This window comes from Vulpes vulpes, chromosome 11, assembly GCF_048418805.1.
Source record: "Vulpes vulpes isolate BD-2025 chromosome 11, VulVul3, whole genome shotgun sequence".
Taxonomy (NCBI): domain Eukaryota; kingdom Metazoa; phylum Chordata; class Mammalia; order Carnivora; family Canidae; genus Vulpes; species Vulpes vulpes.
Genome location: NC_132790.1, coordinates 75,928,336 through 75,949,921, shown reverse-complemented (window position 1 = coordinate 75,949,921; position 21,586 = coordinate 75,928,336). Strand labels below are relative to the sequence as shown.

At 34.2% G+C, this 21,586-nt stretch overlaps 1 protein-coding gene across 30 annotated transcripts in view; it reads right to left on the bottom strand.

Moving 5' to 3' along the window:
* TBC1D5 (TBC1 domain family member 5) overlaps positions 1 to 21,586 on the bottom strand; it is a 529,331-nt gene that overhangs the window by 394,133 nt on the left and 113,612 nt on the right. For 23 of the 30 annotated variants that reach the window (XM_072726774.1, XM_072726773.1, XM_072726763.1 and 20 more), the window contains one exon: positions 2,037 to 2,230. The gene's annotated coding sequence lies outside the window, so the exon portion shown is untranslated. Of the gene's footprint in view, positions 1 to 2,036; positions 2,231 to 9,434; positions 9,467 to 21,586 lie in introns of all 30 variants that reach the window. The other 7 variants (XM_072726775.1, XM_072726783.1, XM_072726785.1 and 4 more) reach the window with 1 other exon arrangement.

Sequence of the window (21,586 nt, the reverse complement as noted above, 5' to 3'; positions counted from 1 at the left end):
TGCTTCTCATCTGCCTGTGTCTCTGCCTCTCTCTTTGTGTGTCTCTCATGAATGAATAAATAAATAAAATCTTTAAAAAAAAATAACATCTTTTCTCTTAGTTCATTATAAGAATATAGTATCTAAATATATATATATATATATATAGTATCTAATACATAAAATATACAAAACATGTCTTAGTTGACTATGTTATTGGTAAGGCTTGTAGTCAATAGTAGGCTATTAGTAGTTAATTAAGTGTTTGGGGAGCCACAAGTTATGCATGGATTTTTCAACTGCATGAGGTGCCAGTGCTTACAATCTCCACACTGTGTAAGAGTTAACTGTATTTCCAAAGACATTTTATGAGGCCAGCATTATGCTGACACCAAAACTGAATAAGGATGCTATAAGAGAGGATAATTATAGGCCAATATCCCTGATAAAGATTAATGTAAGACTGTCCACAAACTGAACAGAAATGAATTCAACAGTATCTTAAAAGAATCATACACCATGATCAATTGAGATTTGTTCAAGGGAAGCAAGGATGGTTCAACATCCATAAGTCATTCAACATGACACATCACTTAATAAAATGAAGGATAAAAATCATATGATAATCTCAATAGATGCAGAAAAAGCATTTAACAAAATTCAACATTCCGTTTTGATAACAACTGCCAACAGAATGAGTACAGAAGGAATATACCTCAACATGATAAAGGCAGTATATGACACATTCACAGCTTACATCATGCTAAATAGTAGAAAGCTGAAAACTTTTCTTCTAAGATCAGGAATAAAACAAGACTGCCAAAACTTGCCTTTTTTTTCTTCCCCCTTGTAAGGACCTAACTATTCTTACTTGGACGGTTCATCAGAGTTATTTTTGCAGTGAGCAATTATGATGAATGAGGTAATGTTCCCTATATACAAAGAGCCAATCTCATCTTTTTTATTTGACCTAGTACTAGAAAACCTGGTGAGAGCATCAGGGGAGCAAAAGAAATAAAAGGCATTCACATCAGAAAGGAAGAAATAAAACTGTATTTGCAGAAGTATTATCTATACAAAACCTTAAAGACTTCAGAAAAGAAACTGTGAGAATAAATGAATTCAATAAAATTACAAGATACATAATCAATATACAAAAATCTGCTATATTTCTATAAACTAACAATGCACTGTCAGAAAGCAAAATTAAGAGAACAGCTCCACTAAGAGTTGCATCAAAAAGAATAAAATCCCTAAGAATAAATTTAACCAGGAGGTGGAATATTAGTATAATGAATATTGTGACATTGATGAAAGAAACTGAATAAAGCACAAATGGATACTCTGCACATGGCTTAGAAGAATTAATATGTTAAAATATCCATACCGCTCAGAGCTATTTACAGATTCAATTAAATTTCTATCAAAAGTTCAATGGCATTTTTCATAGAAATAGAATATACAATCCTAAAATTTGTATGGAATCACAAAAGACCCCAAATAGCCAAAGCAACCTTGAGAAAGAAGAAAGCTAGAGGCATTACACTTCTAAATGTAAAAACGTATAACAAAGTGAGCCTCCTGGGTGTCCTGAGTGTCAAAAAACACTCACTCACATACACACATTTTTTATACATGAATCTATTCTGTAGAGAATACATTACTATAATAAGCATACTGTTACAGATCAATGTTTTTGTCCCTTCAAAACTCATATGTTTAAATCTTAATTCCCAAGGTAATGGTATTCCAGTGAGGCGATTAAGTTGTGAGGGTGGAGCCCTCATGAATGGGATAAGTGCCCTTATAAGAAAAGACTCCCAGGAACTTTCTCATTCCTCCTACTATGTAAAGACCCGTTAAGAAGATAGTAGTCTATGAACAATCACTAGCACCTTTATCTTGGACTTCCCAGTCTCCAGAACTGTGAGAAATAAATCTGTTGTTTATAAGTCACCAAGTCTATGGTATTTTTGTTGGAGCAGCTCAAACAGACTAAGACAGGTATTGATGGTATCCAATTTGCAAATGTACATTTTGAATAAATATATGCTTACCTTTCAGGAGACCTTTAATGATCCACAATTCTAACTGCCACTTGAAAATGCATGCTCTTGTTACAGGTCAAAGACAACTTCAGAGTTGGTACAACAAAGTTCTTCAAATACAAGTTGTGGTTGGCAAATAGGATGCAAAGAAGAAGGAAGAAACAGAGATCACCTGAGTTTGCTTCTGGCAAAGCACCAAATACCTAGAAAAATAAATAAAATAGCTTGAAACATTTCTATCCCACAAAGAACCCTAACCAAAACAAACCAGCAAAAGGCAAGCTGAAAAAAACTATGACATATAATTTTGGGCTTTTAGAAGACAACTGCTAATCTACTCCCTAATCACTTTTTCCATTATCTATTTTAACTTCTGGAAGAAAGGAAGTCATTTTATTATACTTAGAATGAATGGCATTATAATATAAAAATTTTTAAATCAAAACACCTCAATATAAAACAAATCACGTTAAAGTTCATTTCATTGAAATTACATAAAAATATTCAAATAATGAACACATTATTCTAATACATAGTAAAATACCAAGTATTAAAATTACATAAAATTTAAAAAATGGAAATTATATATTTGAAAACATGGAAAAAAAAATTCCATTGAAACGGATTCCACAGTATCAATAAAATGTAAAATTAGAATACAATGTATCAGTGTAACAAGTAAACATTATTTGTGAATTTATAATTAATTTCTATAGCTTTTCTGCATAGGGAAAAAGAAAAACACCTTTAGTATTCTTCCAAAACCATATCTGACATAACCTGTATGAAATCTGTAAGAATGACAACTGAATTTCTTAAACAGCTACCTAATTTAAGTAAAGAACCTCTTTTTTTTTTATTTTAAGAATTCATTTATTTATTCATGAGAGATATGGAGAGAGAGGCAGAGACATAGGCAGAGGGAGAAGCAGGCTCCCCATGGGGAGCCCAATGCAAGACTCGATCCCAGGACCCTGGGATCATGACTTGAACCAAAGGCAGACACTCAACTACTGAGCTACCCAGATGCCCAGTAAAGAACCTCTTAATAATAATAAGTTACCATATATTACCATCACTTTCCCCTAGATTTCATTCTATAATAATTTATCCCCCATAACCTGTTTGAACTTATTGGTGGCTCAGTATAAGTACAAAAGGACAAAAGTAATTAGGTAATATAATGTGAAATATAAATCAGTAACACAGAACTGAGAAATATTATAACATATAACAAACATATTGAGATTCAAAAGAAATTACTTAACACACCATTTAGCATCATGTGCTATTAAAACCAAATATAAGGTATGATTTCTAAAGAACAGGAATGAATGTGGAATTGATCTCTAGGCAGATTTCCAGAAACTTATATGCTCTTATATTGAATACAATTCATGTTTTCTTTGTTTGATAAAGAAAATGATTTAGTATATTCTGATGTATCATTTCCTTATTTCGACTTATAGTCTTACCTGAAAAGTTACCAACAACTCCTTTCTAAATTACATAATATACATGTGAAAAATACTTAAATATAGTCAACACTTCCTTGGACAATATTATAGCCACATGCTTTTTCTGTATGGTTAAGCTTAAAATTACTATACCACTAAAATAAAGTAAGTCTCTACTCTCATCTTTCCCTTGTAAAAACACAGACCATTTTTATTTTATGATGGCTCTTTAGAATGAAAGACATTCAAATATCTTTCAACTATTCCAACATATGTGTATTTGACAAATACATGTTTATATAACAGTTAATATACTGTCATACAATTGTGTCATACCCTTCAGAGAATGATGGCTATTTCTTCATGAAAAACTAACAATATAATCAATATACTGAGAAGTTATAATTTGTTTTGTTTCTAAATACATACTTTACACTCAGGTCAATTTTACATTTCTAACATTGTTTGGATCATAATTTACTTTCTTGCTCCAAAAGGATATATCCAATAAAATATCTCATTGGCATACTACCAGAAAAACCAAAAAGGCTACAAGGCAGAATTGGATAACACAGAGGGTTTATCTATACAGTAAGACTTTATGAAACTAGATTTCTTCAGTAATCTATAGGCAGAAAAAATGTTTACCATAGTCTCACTGAAAGGATATACCAGTTCTTTTTCTAGTTATTCTCTATGGAATTGCATAAATATTGAGAAATCTAGAAATAGATATACACATGCACATACAAAAATTATTGTCAGTGTATAAGTTACTGCTGCCCTGGGACTGCAATAATTTATGTAACATCTGTTTTCATATTTTTCTAATTTTTTTCCTAATTAACATGCATATTTAACGCATAAATGCTCAGACCACCTCTTTTTTCTGCTGACTGTGCCTCTTTATTTTTGAAGTTGTGCACTCCTAGGGAGAATTCAGCAGAGATGGAAACCAAAATCTTATTGAATGCACTAATTTTAAAATGTAAACAACAGTACTAAACCAACTTTCAAGAATATACTAAAGTCTTAAGAGTTTTCACAATAACAGTTCAATCTGCCAATAATAGTCACACAGTAACTTGAGGTCCAAATACCAGAAAGCAAATATAAGCTTAATTCCAAATTCTAATGTTATATTAATCTTCTTGATTTTTTAAAATTTTATAAAAGTTGAGACACCTACTAAAAATATCTATGATTAGTTGTTTTTGTAAGTTTTGTAGTATTTTTCAATTTTTATGCCTTAGGCAACTAACATATATGAACATATTCCATATCTTAAGCATCAAAAAGTATGTAATCAGCTATATGTTTTTGAATTGTAAACTTTAAATCCTGTGCAGATGTGAGGGGGAAAGGTTTTACTCTGAAGTGCATTCAAGTACAATCAACTTCTGTAAGCTCTTAATCTGTACTGGGAAATTCAAAATTCAAAATACTACTTATCTATATTTGTAATTGAAAAAGTAAAATTAGGAGTCAAACAAATGCTATAATAACTAAAGTATTCCCCAAAAACAATGTTTAATATGCCAACACTGACTCCATCTGTACTTACCTCACTTTAGAATTAAACGCTTTGTATTTTAATTGCCTAGTCAATGTATTTCAATCAGTCATTTATTATTTTTCATCTGGTGTCAGGCCCAATCCAGGCCTTTGTAAACCCTGAAATTCTCAACCCTCACAAAACTTACACTTTACGTAGGAAATCAGACAGTATCCAATAACAATGCAAATACATAACTGCAAACAGTGATAAATGCTATTAAAGATATGGTAAAGGATAAGACATGAGTTTTGTAATAGGAGACTTGACCTACCCAGAAATCAGCAAAGACCTAAAGAAAGTCTATTTAAGATGAGATCTGAAAAGTATGGGAAATGTCAGTCTAGGCATAACAAGTACTAAGGTCCAAAAGCATTAGGAGAAAAGCACATATTTCTAGGAGAGAAGCAGAGGGGCCAACTATAGAGGAAATATAAGTGAAACAAAATGGGGCAGAAATTATTAAGGCAACATTACTACAGGGTTTTAAATATAGGATGACAATAAATTATACATGAAAATTTATCAAATTTGGCTGGATTATGGTGAGGAGTAAGGTAGGTATGAGACAACAGTAGCTTAGACTAAAGTGATAGTGGTAAAGATGGGGAAGAAAAGGAAGAACAACATTTATGGGCAAGCAGTCAGAAGAATTTGGTGAAAGATTAGATTTTGTGGGGGATGAAGTTAAATAGCACTGATATAAGGAAACCTGGAAGATCAGTTGTTGGAACAAAGAGCCCCAGTTAGAATAGGACATATTATGGGATTACCCATTGGAGATGTCCTGTAGGTAGTTTAATGTAAAAATCTAGAGCTATTAATAGTCTGGAACTTTAAGAAAAGCCTGGGCTAGAATCAAATTTAGAATTTATTAGGGTATGGGTAGGGGAAAAAAAAAAAGATGCCTACATTGTTTTCCCATGCCCCCCCCAAAAATTCCATACACATGCTGTATCTTCCTTGTTTCTAGCTATCATGCCACATCGGAACAGAAAAACAACATACTTCATAATGTGACAAACTCATTTAGTCTGTGACTGATTAACTCCATAAGGCATATTTGCCTTAAGTTACTAAATAATAGTCATCATTTATTGTAATGCCTATTCAGGATCAAAACTACTAAAAATATGCTGAAGCATTCTAAAAACATACATTAGATCATTAACCCTCCAAAAACCTTAGAATTTAACAACTACTGAGCCTACTTTTCAGATAGGGATACTGAAGTTTAGGGAAGTATTAAAATTGCTAGTAAAGCCAGTAAGTGATAGGGCACACTTCCAACCCAAGCATACCTGAAACCACAGCCCATTTTCTTACCACTAAAAAGGAAGGTTATGTCAAAGTCTGGTCTTTAAAATAATTAACCTCAGTTTCAATCCTGGCCCCAGAAGACCACTTAAGTTCTCCTGTATTTCTCCTCACCTGCAATTCCTACCTTGCTAGGAAATACTGACATTTTAGGGAATATATAAAAGCCTTCTTAACAGTCCACTGGGTTGTGCATCACCATTAACATGATCTGTTCCTTCACCATAGGAGATCCAGTTGAGAAAGAACTTAAAGTAGAAACTAAGGCTGACACTGAAAGCTTTGAAAATTTCCACAATATAGGGCATGGCAGGTCATCAGGAATAGTACCCCAGCTTACCCCTATTCTTCCCCTAATGGAGGAAGAATAGTTTCCATCAAAAAAGCAAAGAGCCAATTTCCAACAAGCTATAGGCAAAGAGTTCAGCAATAGTTCTAAAACTATAGAGTGCATAAAAATCACCTAAGCGGCTTCTTAAAATGGAGATTCTCAGGCATCCTCTCAAGGATTCTGATAGAGAATTGAAATAGATGACCCTTTAAGTTTTCTAAAAGATATCTACCTACGACCACTTTCCATTCTTCAGGCACATAATTTTAAAATTATTTGTTGAACATATATATTACTGCATTGAGTTCCAATGAAATTGTACCCAACTTGGGGCCCCTGGGAAAGCTCAGTCAGTTAAGCATCTGACTCTTGATTTCAGCTCAGGTCACGATCTCAGGGTCATGAGATCAAGCCCCATGTCAGGCTCTGCCCTAGGCATGGAGCCTGCTTAAGATTCTCTTTCTCCCCTTTCTCTCTACCCCTCCCCCTCCTAAAAAAATAAATAAATAAATAAATAAATTGTACCCAACTTAATACAAACATTTCAGATATTTTTCTTAACAACTACTGTCAAGGTCCTTGCCAATGGAAAGAGGGATAATTAAACAAAAACAGTTTTAACTACACATAAAACGCCTCCATCAAAACGGATTTTCCTTAATATAGATTTTAATCTTATGATTAAAACAAAGTCATCTAGAGATATATATGTCAAAAGACCATAGGAATGTTTAAGGGAGATGAATGATTCATAAAGAAATTTTTTTTAAAGATTTCATTTATTTATTTATGAGAGACACACACAGAGAGAGAGAGAGAGGTAGAGACACAGGCAGAAGAAGAAGCAGGCTCCATGCAGGGAGCCCGATGTGGAACTTGATCCCGGGACTCCAGGATCACACCCTGGGCCGAAGGCAGATGCTTAACTGCTGAGCCACCCGGGTGTCCCCATAAAGAAAATTTTATCACAAAAGTTAACCTTTGGTCAAAAAATATATATTGTTAATTAGAGAATCTTGTAAATATATAAGAAGGCCTAATACAGTAACAGTTATTCAAAAAATGGATTAAAAGATTACATACAACTCTTCTCATGACACTACTGGATGCATAGATGCTAACATACACTGGTACCAAAGAAGCATTCAGGAAAGAAAATGTCTACTCTATTTCCAGACACTTCAGATCACTTAAAAACTAATGTCTATCTTTCCTTCTACTTGAACCACACTGTCAGTACAGAAACATACATTCCAGTCACTGTCGGGGCAGCACCCATCTACCTGATCTACTGGTGTACTAAGTTAGGGCTGCCTTAACACCATTCTAGTGACTAAATCCCAAAACTCCAAACTTTCATCCAAGTTTAAATGAATTTAATTTTTTTAAATTTTGAGATTTCAAGATAGATGTTGTTCTTTCAGGGTTTATCTGTGAAGCTAAATAAAGGGAGTTAAAATTTAAAGTTTATTACATATTATCTCCTTGAATTTTTATGAATCAAAGAAAATACCCACTCAGGTTTTTCTTTTAGATCCTGTGACTTACATTAGGACCATGATAGGGAATAGAAAGCTAAAGATAATAAAAGTTGTTTGAAGAACTTCAGTAACAATAACATCAGTACTACACTGTGATGCTGATATTTACATGGTACACATTTAATGCCTCCTCACCTCCACCCTAACTGTGCCCCCCCAAAATAGCTAAGAGGAGCCTAAGCACACTAACTTGCCCAAGATCTCACCATTAACAAATGGTAAAGCTGAGATTTGAAGTCATGTGATCTGAACCCAGAGTCCATATGACCATTACTCTATGCATGAACTCCCTTAACTTCATAAACCTTTATGCAGCCAACAATCCCAAAGTACTGACACAATATAAATCTGTCTTTTTGACTTTTATGTTAAATGAAATGCTTCCATGTTGTCCTAATAAATAAACTGTATCTTCACTTCCTAAATGACTCTTCATCTTAAAATAGTATTTAACATTATTTTCTCTCAACAGTCATGCTCATTTTCACTAATCACAATCAGTACTAAGTTAGAGCCCATACTACCAGAAGTTCCAAGCAAAACAGAAACCAATGTATGTATAATGCAAGAAGATACTTTTCTGGGATTTAAAGATTATATCTTCTACTATATTTCTCTTAGTTCCAACAAGATAACCTCTCTTCCCTACATCCTGGTTCCATTTAGGATCCATTTAGAATCAAGCTCTAAATACCAAGTTCAAATTAGCTTAAGAATAAGAAACAGATCATTCTCCGTCTCGCTATTTAAATAAACCAAAATAAGCCCCGTAAATTGTTAGAGTCGCTTTGGGCAATTGTTCATTCTAGTCTTGAAGATCGATCTAAATGCCCTGGGAAAAGTTAGAAAACTCCAGAAACTGGTTTCCCTAAGAAAGCTGCAGATTCAACCTGACTCCTTGAGATGAAAAAATCCCCTTAAGCTTTAGTTTTTGTCCATTATCTGTGGCAGACATAAAACAAGGAACTTTTTTAAAGATTTTTATTTATTCATTTATGAGAGACAGACATAGGCAGAGGGAGAAGCAGGCTCCATGCAGGGAGCCTGATGTGGGACTCCATCCCAGGACTCTGGGATCATATCCTGAGCCCAAGGGAAGACGCTCAACCACTGAGTCACCCAAGCGTCCTGGCAAGGAACTTTTCAAAGTACACATCCTTCCACAGTACAGTAAGCAAATAAGCATATTTGTAATTAAAGTGTTACCTTCTTTTAAGTATGTTCCTGTAACATTCATCCTGTAAGATGAAAATAAGATTTTTGAAGAAATTATTTTAAACAGGCTGAAAGTTTAAGCATTGTCCATAATTTTATTTTGTACTCTAAATTCTCAGTTCCAGACTAATTAAATTATTCTCCATCTCATTAACTACTCCTCCTTATGTTATTCCATTTGTTCCAGAGTTCCTTTTTTTAATCTGTTGCCTTTTTTATAACATTACCTGACTGTCACCTTTTATACAATAAACACTGTAATTTATCTTGTTCAAACTTTGCAAAAAGAAAAACTCAAACCATACTTGATTACACTGGAGGAAAGTCTATGAAAGTAGTCACTGTCTCAAGTTATTCTAGAATATCGAGGAAGCCTTAGTTCTCAGAAAACAGAAGTGGACAAACCTAATTATAACCAGAAATAGAACAGACAATAAGCTCTACAAAGGACTCAATTACTGAAGATATATTTTCACTGCTTTATGGCTCTTGACTTTTCCTTCACTTACTTTACTACCAAACTACTATTCCTTTATTGATCTCACTATCAGCTCCTTCTCAAAAAGAAATAAAGGAAATTTAAATTGGATAATGTTGCTGATCATTAGCAGCATTGAAAACAGCTGAATCAATTATTAGGCATACAATGAGTCAGAAAGAGAATTCCAATGGTGATGTAGAGTACTAACAAAGAAACTAGCATAGTAGCTTTAGAAAGGGAGGACTAAGACAAAAGAATATGAGAAAAAATGGTGGTACCTAGACATAGTTATGAAAGAAGAGAAATAGATTTAGTAAATTTTCAAGGTTTCTAATTTGAGATAGGCAGATTATGTGTGCTATGAAAGAACTACAAAAAGGTAGGAGGAGAAGGGGTAAGAATAAAGCTAAGAGAAAAAGCACATACTATATCCCTTTATATATATATACATGGCTATCTCAGCATCCTGCACCCCAAAAACGTATGTTGAAGATAAAAGAAAAAACAAATAAAGGATCTCAATTTTATTTTTGCTAACTTTTATAACATTAATCCGAATTTAATTTGCCTACTAAATTGAAGTTTCTGAACTCACAACGAATTGAATAATTACATGAGACTCTTTTTTTCTCTTTCTTTCTGGCTCCCCCCCCCCCCCCCCCCATTTTCCTTGGTTCTAAATAATACTGCTGGAAGCCTAGAAGTACCTCCAATTAAGTAGTCTCTTCAAAAAGCTGCCAAATTGTAGTCTCTATGATTCACCTAATATCTTACTTTGAGCTTCTAACAGGTACAAATATTATAGCAGAATTTTAAAGTTTGCATTAAGTTACTTGTTTACTAGGTTTGAAACTAAGACTCCAACAATATAAATACAAGATACCACATGTATTAGAGCTCAATAAAACAGCAGTAAATTAATTTACATTACTAATGTCATTTACTTTTGCTACTCAGAAGGATAACTTTTTAAATGTATTCTTCAAACCATGATACTGGGGTGGGAGTGAGGATGCCTGGAAGATGTCCTAAAAGAAAGATTCTTCTTTGTATTTTAAAAATGTCATTTAATTCCCATAATAACCATATGAAAAAAATCTTATAATCATTATTCTTACTTGTACAGATGAAGAAATATAGGCGTTGTTAAATCAATTTATTTCATATCACACAGTTAATAAATAGTACTTAAAATCAAGTCTGTAACATTCCACAAGCCATGTCCTTTACACAACATCACAATGCCTTCAAGTATACCTATGAGTGATATAAGTCAAAATCATGTGATGAATTACAGTGATTCCTTTATCTCTACCTTACTAAAGTAACTCAAAAACGTACCATCAAAAGTGAAGTCTGTATCCCCTATAACCATGGACTACTGAAATCTGTGATTTCAGGGACTCAGACATCAGTTTCTCTCACTGAAATATACAATCTCTTGTATTCAGGAAACAAAAGAAATCTCTCAAGCTCTGTGCTTCACTGATAGGCACTGATTTAAGATTAAATTTTCTAAAACAACAAAAATTCCTAATTTTCAAAATGTAACCTTGACAGACTATCCATACATGTATTATTGCAAATCAGAATTTTTTTTTTTTTTTTTTTTTTTTTTTTTTTTTGCAAATCAAACTTTTTAAAAGGCATCCCTTCTCAAAAATCCCTAAAGCTGGTGTACAGCTTGAACAAAGACAAAATACATCTTAAGCCTCATTAGTATAAATGTTCAATGAATATAGATAAACCCCAGAATAAATCCTCAAATACAAATTATCATACTTAGAATAAATGATAACAAAACTAGAAAACTCAGATCTACGGCCTATCTCCACCTCAGCTTCAGAGTTGATATAACCAATTAATAAGGGTTCCAAAGAAATTATTAAAATACTTCCTTAAAGGCAATTCCAGAATTTCCCTATGAAGAACGTGTCACACTCTTGACAGAGGGCTAGATTTGTTTTGACACAGAGTTTCTCAGTCAGACATGTTTAAAATGAGACAGAAAGTTTCAGACTAAGCTACTTCTGGCAGCTCTTAAAGGAATAACGTTCACCAGAAAACAGAGCTCACTGGTAATAAGATTCAACCATGTATATATTATGTTCTGTATAAGTTACTTTTGGGAAATAGACTGGTAAAATCATTTTCTCAAGTATGAGAATTAAAAAAACGCGAAGTTCAAAAAATACCATAGTGTCTTTTCATTTGACTAGAATTATTCTCATTTGACCCTCCATAGCTTACTCTATTTTGGGCTGTATTTAACCAAGATTTGGTGCATAGAAACCAATTAACATAAGTTTATTATTTCCTAAGAGCAATATATTTGGTTCAACTTAGTCTCAGATTTCCACATACCCAAAACATCCATTTTTTTAAAGATTTTATTTATTTTTTTATGAGAGACACAGAGAGGGAGGGAGGGAGGGGGAGAGAGAGAGAGAGAGAGAGAGAGAGAAGCAGGCTCCATTCAGGGAGCCTGATGTGAGACTCAATCCCGGGACTCCAGGATCACGTCCTGAGCCACAGGCAGGCACTTAACTGCTGAGCCACCCAAGTGTCCCTCAAAACATCCATCTTTAGATTGATAGTATTCTTCAAGGTTACAATTCAAGATGGTGGGTAGTAAATTCCTGAACTCACCTATTTTCACAGACATAACAATTTACAACAGTATTTGAAATAACTCCCTGTAAAGGGGGCCTAGATAGTGAATGAAAACAGCCTCCACAATATGGGAAAACACCAAGATGGGTAGAAGAAGCAGAGATAAAATCTCGCTAAGTAATAAACCACACCCCAGGTATGGTGCTCCATAGACACTTGAGATTGTGGAACTTCTTTTGGAGCAGGGAAAGATTTAAGCTCCACATCATGCACGCCAACCCTAATATCCTGCACAGGAGAGAGAAGATTAAATGCCTGGCTTTGAAAACCAGAAGGGAGTATATCAGGAAAACTACAGAACTAGAAGGAAAGGAAAACTCACTTTTAAAGGGCTCACACACAGACTTACTGAATCGAGAAACCAATGCAAAAACACCAGATCCAAAAAAAGTTCACAAAACAGAGGTAAAGGAAATCTACTTATCACCCTTGGAACAAGCGCCAGAAAGGCAAGAGGCAGGTGGGCCACATTCTAGATATTTTTGCTAGTTCTTCAGCCATGGTGATCCCAACATTGGAAAGTGCCATTTTGGAATCCTCCCTCAAGATGGTTAACGCCAGGGGGAATGTCCCACTAAGAGCCCCACACAACCCAGCATCTCAGCTAGCACTTGCAGGACAATGCGCAGCAATGTGCCTATAGCAGTTGCATCCCTGCCACAACAGGAGGGTACACAAAGCCCACACAGGGAATACCCTCTGGAACATCAGGCTCTGATGGCCAGGGGAGATCAGATTTCTGGGCCCCACAGAACAACTCCTACTTAAGGAATTGGGCCCCACAGAATAACTCCTACCGCTCCTTCAAAACCAAGAGATGTAGCTGAACTATCTAAATCACAAAAACCAATAGAATGCTGCGCAAAAAAGAGAAGAATACATTCCAAACAAAAGAACAAAACAAAATCTTAGAAAAAGAAAGAAACAAACTGGGAGATGGGCAACCCATCCAATAAAGAATTTAAAATAATGGTCATAAAGACGTTTACCAAACTCATGAAAGGATGAACATCAACAGAGATAGAAAAGATATCCATACCAAGACACAGTATAACTAAAGTGTCAAAAACTAAAGACAATCTTTTTTTTTTTTTTAAGATTTATTTATTTTAAGGAGAGACAGCGCAGACAAGCACAGGGAGGAGTGGAGGGGGAGAGAGAGGAAGAGAGAACCTTGAGCAGATTCCCTGCTGAGCGTGGAGCCCTACACAGGGCTAAATCCCATGACTCAGAGATTATGACCTAAGTCGAAATCAAGAGTTGGACACTTAACTGACTGTGCCACCCAGGAAAACCAAAGATAAAGACGATTCTAAAAGCAGCAGGAAAAGGCAATTAGTTATACATAAGAGACTCCCCACAAGATTATCAACTAATTTTTCAGCAGAAATTTTACAGGTCTGAAGAGAGTAGGCATGATATACTTAAAGTGCTAAAAAGTGGGGGGGGGGGGGGGGGGGGCTGGGTGGCTCAGTCGGTTAAGCATCTGCTGTCAGCTCAGGTCATGATCCCAGGGTCCTGGGATCCAGCCCCATGTCCAGCTCCCTGATCACCGGGGAGCCTGCTTCCCCCTCTTCCTCAGCTTGCCACTCCTCCTGCTTGGGCACACACTCTCTCTCTCTCTCTCTCTCTGTCTAATAAATAAATAAAATCTTAAAAGGGGGCAGGGAGGGGCACACGGGTGGCTCAGTGGTTAAGCATCTACCTTTGGCTCAGGTCATGATCCTGGGGTCCTGGGATCAACTCCCACATCAGGCTGCCCATAGGGAGCCTCCTCTGCCTATGTCTCTGCCTCTCTCTGTGCCTCTCATGAAAAAATTTTAAAAATCTTCAAAAAAAAAAAAAAAACTTTAAATAAATCAAGCGCTGAAAAGGAAACAACTTACCACTGAGGATACTCTCTGAGCAAGGTTATCATTTAGAATTGAAGAGTTTATAAAGTTTACAGATTCCCAAATAAGAAAAACCTAAGAGTTCATCACCACTAAACAGCTTTACAAGAAATATTAAAATGTTAAAAGGACTTCGTTAAGCACAAAAGAAAAGGCCATAACTAAAAAATAAAAGAAAATATATGAAAGAAAAAAAAACTCACTGGTACAGGCAAACATATAGAAAAAGTAGTGGATTGACCACTTATTAAGCTAGTATGAAGATTAAAAAAAAAAGTAGTAAAATCACCTAAATCTACAATAATGAGTTAAGGGATACATTAAATAAAAAGACATAAAATAAGATGTCAAAAACAAAACACAGTGAAAGAAAAGAATAAAAGTGTAGTGCTTTCAGAATGTGTTAGAATTTAAACCACCAACTTAAAATAGATAGCTATATACATAGGTTGTTATATATGAGCCTCATGACAACCACAAACCAAAAAAAAACGTATGATACACAAAAAATAAAGAGAAAGGAATCCAAAAATAACAATAAAAAAGTCAACAAATCACAATGAAGAAAACAAAAGAGAACAGAAAACTACAAAACCAACAGAAAACCATTAACAAAAGGCAAATAAATACGTATCTATCAATAATTATTTTCCATGTAAAAGGACTAAATTCTCCAATAAAAAGATATAAGTGATTAAATGGATTCAAAAAATAAGATCTATCTATATACAGCCTACAGGAGATTCTGGATCTAAAGATACACAGACTGAAAAATAAAAGGGGGGAAAAAAGATATTCCATGCAAATGGAAATGAAAAGAAAGCTGGGGTAGCAATACCTAACATCAGACAAAATGAGAGGAGCAATATTTGTATCAGACAAAATGAACTTTAAAACAAAGGCTATAAAGGGAAACAAGCAGATTATGTAATTACAAAGGGATCAATCATATAAAAAAATAGATAAAATACATGTAAATATTTATGCAGAAGTCATAGGAGAATCTAAATATAAAGCAAATATTGGTAGACACAAAGGGAGAAATTGACAGTAATATAGTAACAGTAGGGGATTTTACCAGCCCACTTATATTAATGAATACATCATCCAGACCTTGAACAACACATTAGACCATGTATACTAAACAGATACATATGGAACATTCCATCCCAAACCAGCAGGATATATATTCTTCTCAAGTACATATGGAACATTTTCCAGAATATTATCATGTTAAGCCACAAAAGAAGTCGCAAGTCTAATTTTAAAAAGACTGATCTTTTCCAACCACAATCATCTGAAACTAGGAATCAACTACAGGAAGAAAACTAGAAAAAACACAACACATGGAGACTGAACAATATGCTACTAAACAACCAATGAGTCAATAAAGAAATCAAAGAGGAAATCAAAAAAATATCTTAAGACAGCTGAAAATGGAAACACACTGCTCCAAAATCAATAGGACACAGCAAGAGCAATTTTAAGGAGGGAGTTTCTAGCAATACAAGCCCACCTCAATAAATAAGAAAAACCTAAAATAAACAACCTGACCTTACACCTAAAGGAACTAGAAAAAGAAACAAAGTCTAAAGTTAGTAGAAGGAAGGAAATAATAAAGATCAGAATGAAAATAGAGAATAAAAATGGGTAGAGACTTCAAAAAGGTAAAAAAGATTAATGAAACTAAAAGCTAGTTCTTTGAAAAGATAAACAAAACTGATAAACCTTTAGTAAGACTCATCAAAAAAAAAAAAAAAAAAGGAAAGGGGATGCAAATAAATAAAATCAGAAATGAAAGAGGAGAAATTACAACCAATGCCACAGAAATATAAAGGACCATATTAGTATGAAAATTTAGATAGCAAAAATTTGGACAACCTAGAAAAAAATGGATGCATTCCTAGAAATACAATCTTTTAAGACTGAATGAGAAAGAAACTGAAAATCTGAAAGAAACTGAAAATTACTTACTAGTAAGGATACTGGATGAATAATCAAAAAATACCCAACAAAGAAAAGTCCAGAACCAGACAACTTTCACAGGTGAATTTTACAAAACATTTATAGAAGAATTAATATCTATCTTTCTCACACTATCCTAAAAAACTGAAGAGAAAGGAATTCGTTCAAGCTCATTTTACAAGACCAGCATTACCATGTCCTAAACCAAAGACACTACAAAAAAGAAAATTGCAGGCCAATATTGCTAATGAACATAGATGCAAAAATCCTCAACAAAACATTAGCAAGCCAAATTTGACAATACAATTAAAGGATCATATACCGTGATCAAATGGGATATATTGCAGGGATCTAAGAATGGTTCAACATCCACAAATTAATCAATGTGCTACAATGCATTAACAAAAGGAAGGATAAATAACATATGATCATCTCAAAAGATGTAAAAAAAAGAAAAAAGCATTTCACTTAATTCAACATCCATTTATGATAAAATCTCTTAGCAAAGTGAGTACAGAGGGAATGTACTTCAGCATCATAGAGGCCACATATGACAAGGTAAAAGCTAACATTTTATTCAATGATGAAAAACTGAAACTTTTTCCTGTAGATCAAGAATAAGACAAGGATGTCCACTTCCAACACTTTAATTCAACATAGTGTTGGACATAGCAGCCATAGCAATCAGACAAGAAAAAAAAATAAAAGGCATCTAAATTGGAACAGAAGAAGTAAAACATACTGTTCACTGATGAAATGACACTATAAATAGACATCCTTAAAGCCTCTACCCAAAGACTATTGGACTAAATGAATTCAGTAAAGTTGCAAGGGACAAAAATCAACATAACAGAGACCTGTTTCATCTTCTATACACTAATGACAAACTATAAGAGAAATTAAGAAAACAATTCCATTTACAATTGCATTAAAAAGAGTAGATAGGAATAAATTTAACCAAGGAAGTGAAAGGCTTCTATATTGAAAACTGTATGATGATGAAAAAAAATTGAAGACACACAAAGAAATGTAAAGATACAGTATGTTTATGGATTGGAAGAATTCATATTGTTAAAGTGTCCATACTATCCAAAGCAATCTACAGATTCAATGCAAATCATATCAAAATTACAGTGGCATTTTTCACAGAAAGAACAAATTATCCTAAAATTTGTATGGAACAACAAAAGACCCCAAAATGGCCAAAAAGAACTTGAGAAAGAAGAACAAAGATGAAGATATGCTCCTTAATTTCAAACTATACTGCAAAGCTATACTACTAACTATATTACTAATCAAAATAGTATAATACTGGCATAAAAACAGAAACACAGCTCAATGGAATAGAAGAGATAGCCCAAATATAACCCCATACTCATATGGTCAATTAGTCTATAACAAAGGAGACAAGAATGTACTGTGGGGAAAAGACAGTCTCTTCAATAAACAGTGCCAGTAAAACTGGACAGCTGCATGAAAAAAATAAAACTGGACCACTCTCTTACACCATAAACAAAATTCAACTCAAAATGGATTAAAGACATGAACGGGGACACCGGGGTGGATAAGTAGTTGAACATTTGCCTTTGACTCAGGTTGTGATCCTGGGGTCCAGGGATCAACTGCTGCATCAGGATCCCCGCAGGGAGCCTGCTTCTTCCTCTGCCTATGTCTCTGCCTCTCTCCTTTCTGCCTCTCATGAATAAATAAAATCTTTTAAAAAATAAGAAGATATAAATGGAAGACCTGAAAGCATAAAACTCCTAAAAGAAAACAGGCAGTAAAGCTCACTGACATTCACCTTAGCCATATTTTTTATCTGTCCCCTCAGGCAAGGACAACAAAAGTAAAAATAAACAAATGGGATAACATCAAGCTAGATAGCTTTTGTACAACAAAGAAAACCATCATCAAAAGAAAATGCAACCTCCTCAACAGGAGAAGTTACCTGCAATAATATATCCAATAAGGGATTAACCACCAAAATACATAAAGTCTAAAAACCCAATATCAAGAAACAATCCAATTTAAAAATGGACAGAGGACCAGAATACACATTTTTTCAAAGTAGACATACAGATGACCAAAAAAGCACAGATGGCCAAAAAACATTGAAAAGATGCTCAATATGACTAACCATCATGGAAATGCAAATCAAAACCACAATGAGATATCATCTCACACCTGTCACAATAGCTAGTATCAAAAAGACATAACAAGTGTAACAAGTGTTGGTGAGGATGTGGAGAAAAAAGAACCTTTATGCACCACTGGTGGGAATGTAAAGTGGCTCTGCCACAATAGAAAACAATATGAAAGTTCTTCAAAAAATTAAAAGTAGAGGACTACCATACAATCCAAGCAATTTTACTTCTAGATATTCACCCAAAAAAGTGAAAATATTAATTTGAAAAGACGTATGCACCCCTATGTTCACAGCAGCATTATTTATAATAGTTAAGATATGGAAGCAGCCTACAAGTGCACTGACAGATTAATGGATAAAGAAGATGTGGTGTATACACACATACAAAATAAAAAGAAAGAAAGAAAGAAAAAGAAAGAAAGAAAGAAAGAAAGAAAGAAAGAAAGAAAGAAAGAAAGAAAGAAAGAAAAGAAAGAAATCTTATCATTTGCAACAATATGGATGGACCTCAAGGGTTTTATGCTAAGTGAAATAAATCAGATGGAGAAAGACAAACACCATATGACTTCATATATATGTGGAAAATAAAAAGTACAAATGAACACACAAAAACAAAACAGAAACAGACTCAGATACAGAAAACAAACTGATGGTTGCCAGAGTTGAGGGGGTGGAGCTGGAGGGATGAACTAAATAGGTGAAGGGGATTAAGAGGTACAATCTTTCAATTATAAAATAAAAACAGGATGTAATTAAGATACAGCATAGGGAATACAGTTACTAACATTGTAACATCTTTGTATGGTGACAAATGATAACTGTGGTGACCATTTCAGAATGTATATAAATATCAAATCACTATGTTATACACCTGAAATTAATAATACTATGTCAATTATTCTTCAATAAAAAACAACCATCACCTAAGTGTGTCTTTGCATGACTGACTCATTAACTTGGCTTTTTAAAGGAGTCAAGCTCTTAAGGCACCTGGGTGGCCCAGTCAGTTGAGTATCTGACTCCTGATTTCAGCTCAGGTTGTAATCTCGGGGTTGTGGGATCAAGCCCCAAGTCAGGCACTGCACTCACTGCAGAGTTCCTCTCCCTCTATCTCCGCCCCCACCCCCACACACCTCACTCACTCACTCTCTCCTTCTCTCTCAAATAAAATCTTAAAAAAAAAAAAAAAGAAAAAGAGGCAAGCTCTTAAACCACAACAGTAATAATCACAGAATACTAAGTACTTTTATAAAATCACATAATCCAAACACACAAACTCTAAGTACCATGTATATCAGAAAATCCTAAAACTTTTTGGGACTTCAAGTCTCAGTAAATCTCAAATATAAGTAATATACTGAATTACATGTACAAAAGTATCTCATTTTTACTAACCAAAACTCTCCTCAACAGCACTTCTCATTTTTAGAACTTAAAAGTACCATTTTAATCATCCCACAAAGTTTAAATTATATCCAGAAGAGTTTGTCTGGACAGGAAAACAGGACAAAATATATTCAAAAAGGAAAAAGGAGATAATCTTTCAGTAACCAGAATACTTGACCATGTAAGAAAACAAAATTCACCATATGCAAGGTTTCATCTTATCAACTTCTAGGATTAAAGATCAGAAAAGTGTACTTCATTTTGGGGAAGGGTAACAGTAAATATTAAATGTATATATTAACATGCTCAATTGTTTTGTTTTTTTTTAATTTTTTTTTTATTTATTTATGATAGTCACAGAGAGAGAGAGAGAGAGGCAGAGACACAGGCAGAGGGAGAAGCAGGCTCCATGCACCGGGAGCCTGATGTGGGATTCGATCCCGGGTCTCCAGGATTGCGCCCTGGGCCAAAGGCAGGCGCCAAACCGCTGCGCCACCCAGGGATCCCCTAACATGCTCAATTGTGACAAACAAATCTTGTCAGAATTCTAAGAGTTAAGCAAAACGAATAAAGGGCTTTGTTAACTTCCAATAATGCAAAACAGAAATTATATTTATCCTTTGTGTAATAATAGATGTTTTCATGATACTGAGTAGACTTTTTTCACACAAAGATCACTCACCAGATTATCGTGACTACTGTATCAAACTCTGAGAAACTGATAAATCATGTAAGCTTGCTCTAGTTCTAGGTACATTTACCTTATGAGTTTCTCTTCTAAATTGTGATAAACTAAAACACAAGAAAAACAGGCCTCTTATCTCATCACTACTCTACTGCCCACCTCCCTGCCCCTGACACCATGAAGTCAAACTCCTTGGTATAGTCTAATTTTCCCCAGATGTTCTTACTTTATTACTATTTACTCAAATCTTCAATTACTTATAATATGTGGAACATGAGAATATTATAATTAATGTAATGCAAAATAAGGGGCTGATACAGTATTTTAGTAAGGAAAACTATGATTACTGTTTATTAATTTGCATGGAAATCTTTTAAGGGATTTATCTATTTATTTTCTATTTATCTATTTATTTATTTATTTGAAAGAAAACAAATAGGGTGGAGGTGCAGAGGGAGAAACAGACTCCCCACTGAGCAGGGAGACTGATGCAGACAGGGCTCGATCCCCAGACCCTGAGATGATGACCTGAACCCAAGGCAGACACTTAACTGATTGAACCATCCAGGTGCCCCTATATGGAAAATTTATATAACTTTAATATGAAAATGAAATAAAATAATTAGCACAAGAAATATTTAATATAATTAGATATGAAAGAATGTCTGTTAGAAAAGTTAATCATAGCCCTTTATTTTAGTAAACCTTCATGAGAGTTCAGAACTCATACATTTAAAAACTCTTTTTCTTAAAACCCAAATATACACTGATAAATAGGTCACTTTTATACTGAATAAAAACAACAACAAAAAAGCCAAAACTCGCAAATCATATCAGGGCCCCGAAAGAAGGATCCCAATACACACCAATAGCTTCAGATAAAACAGGAAATTCCAACTCTGACAACATAATAGG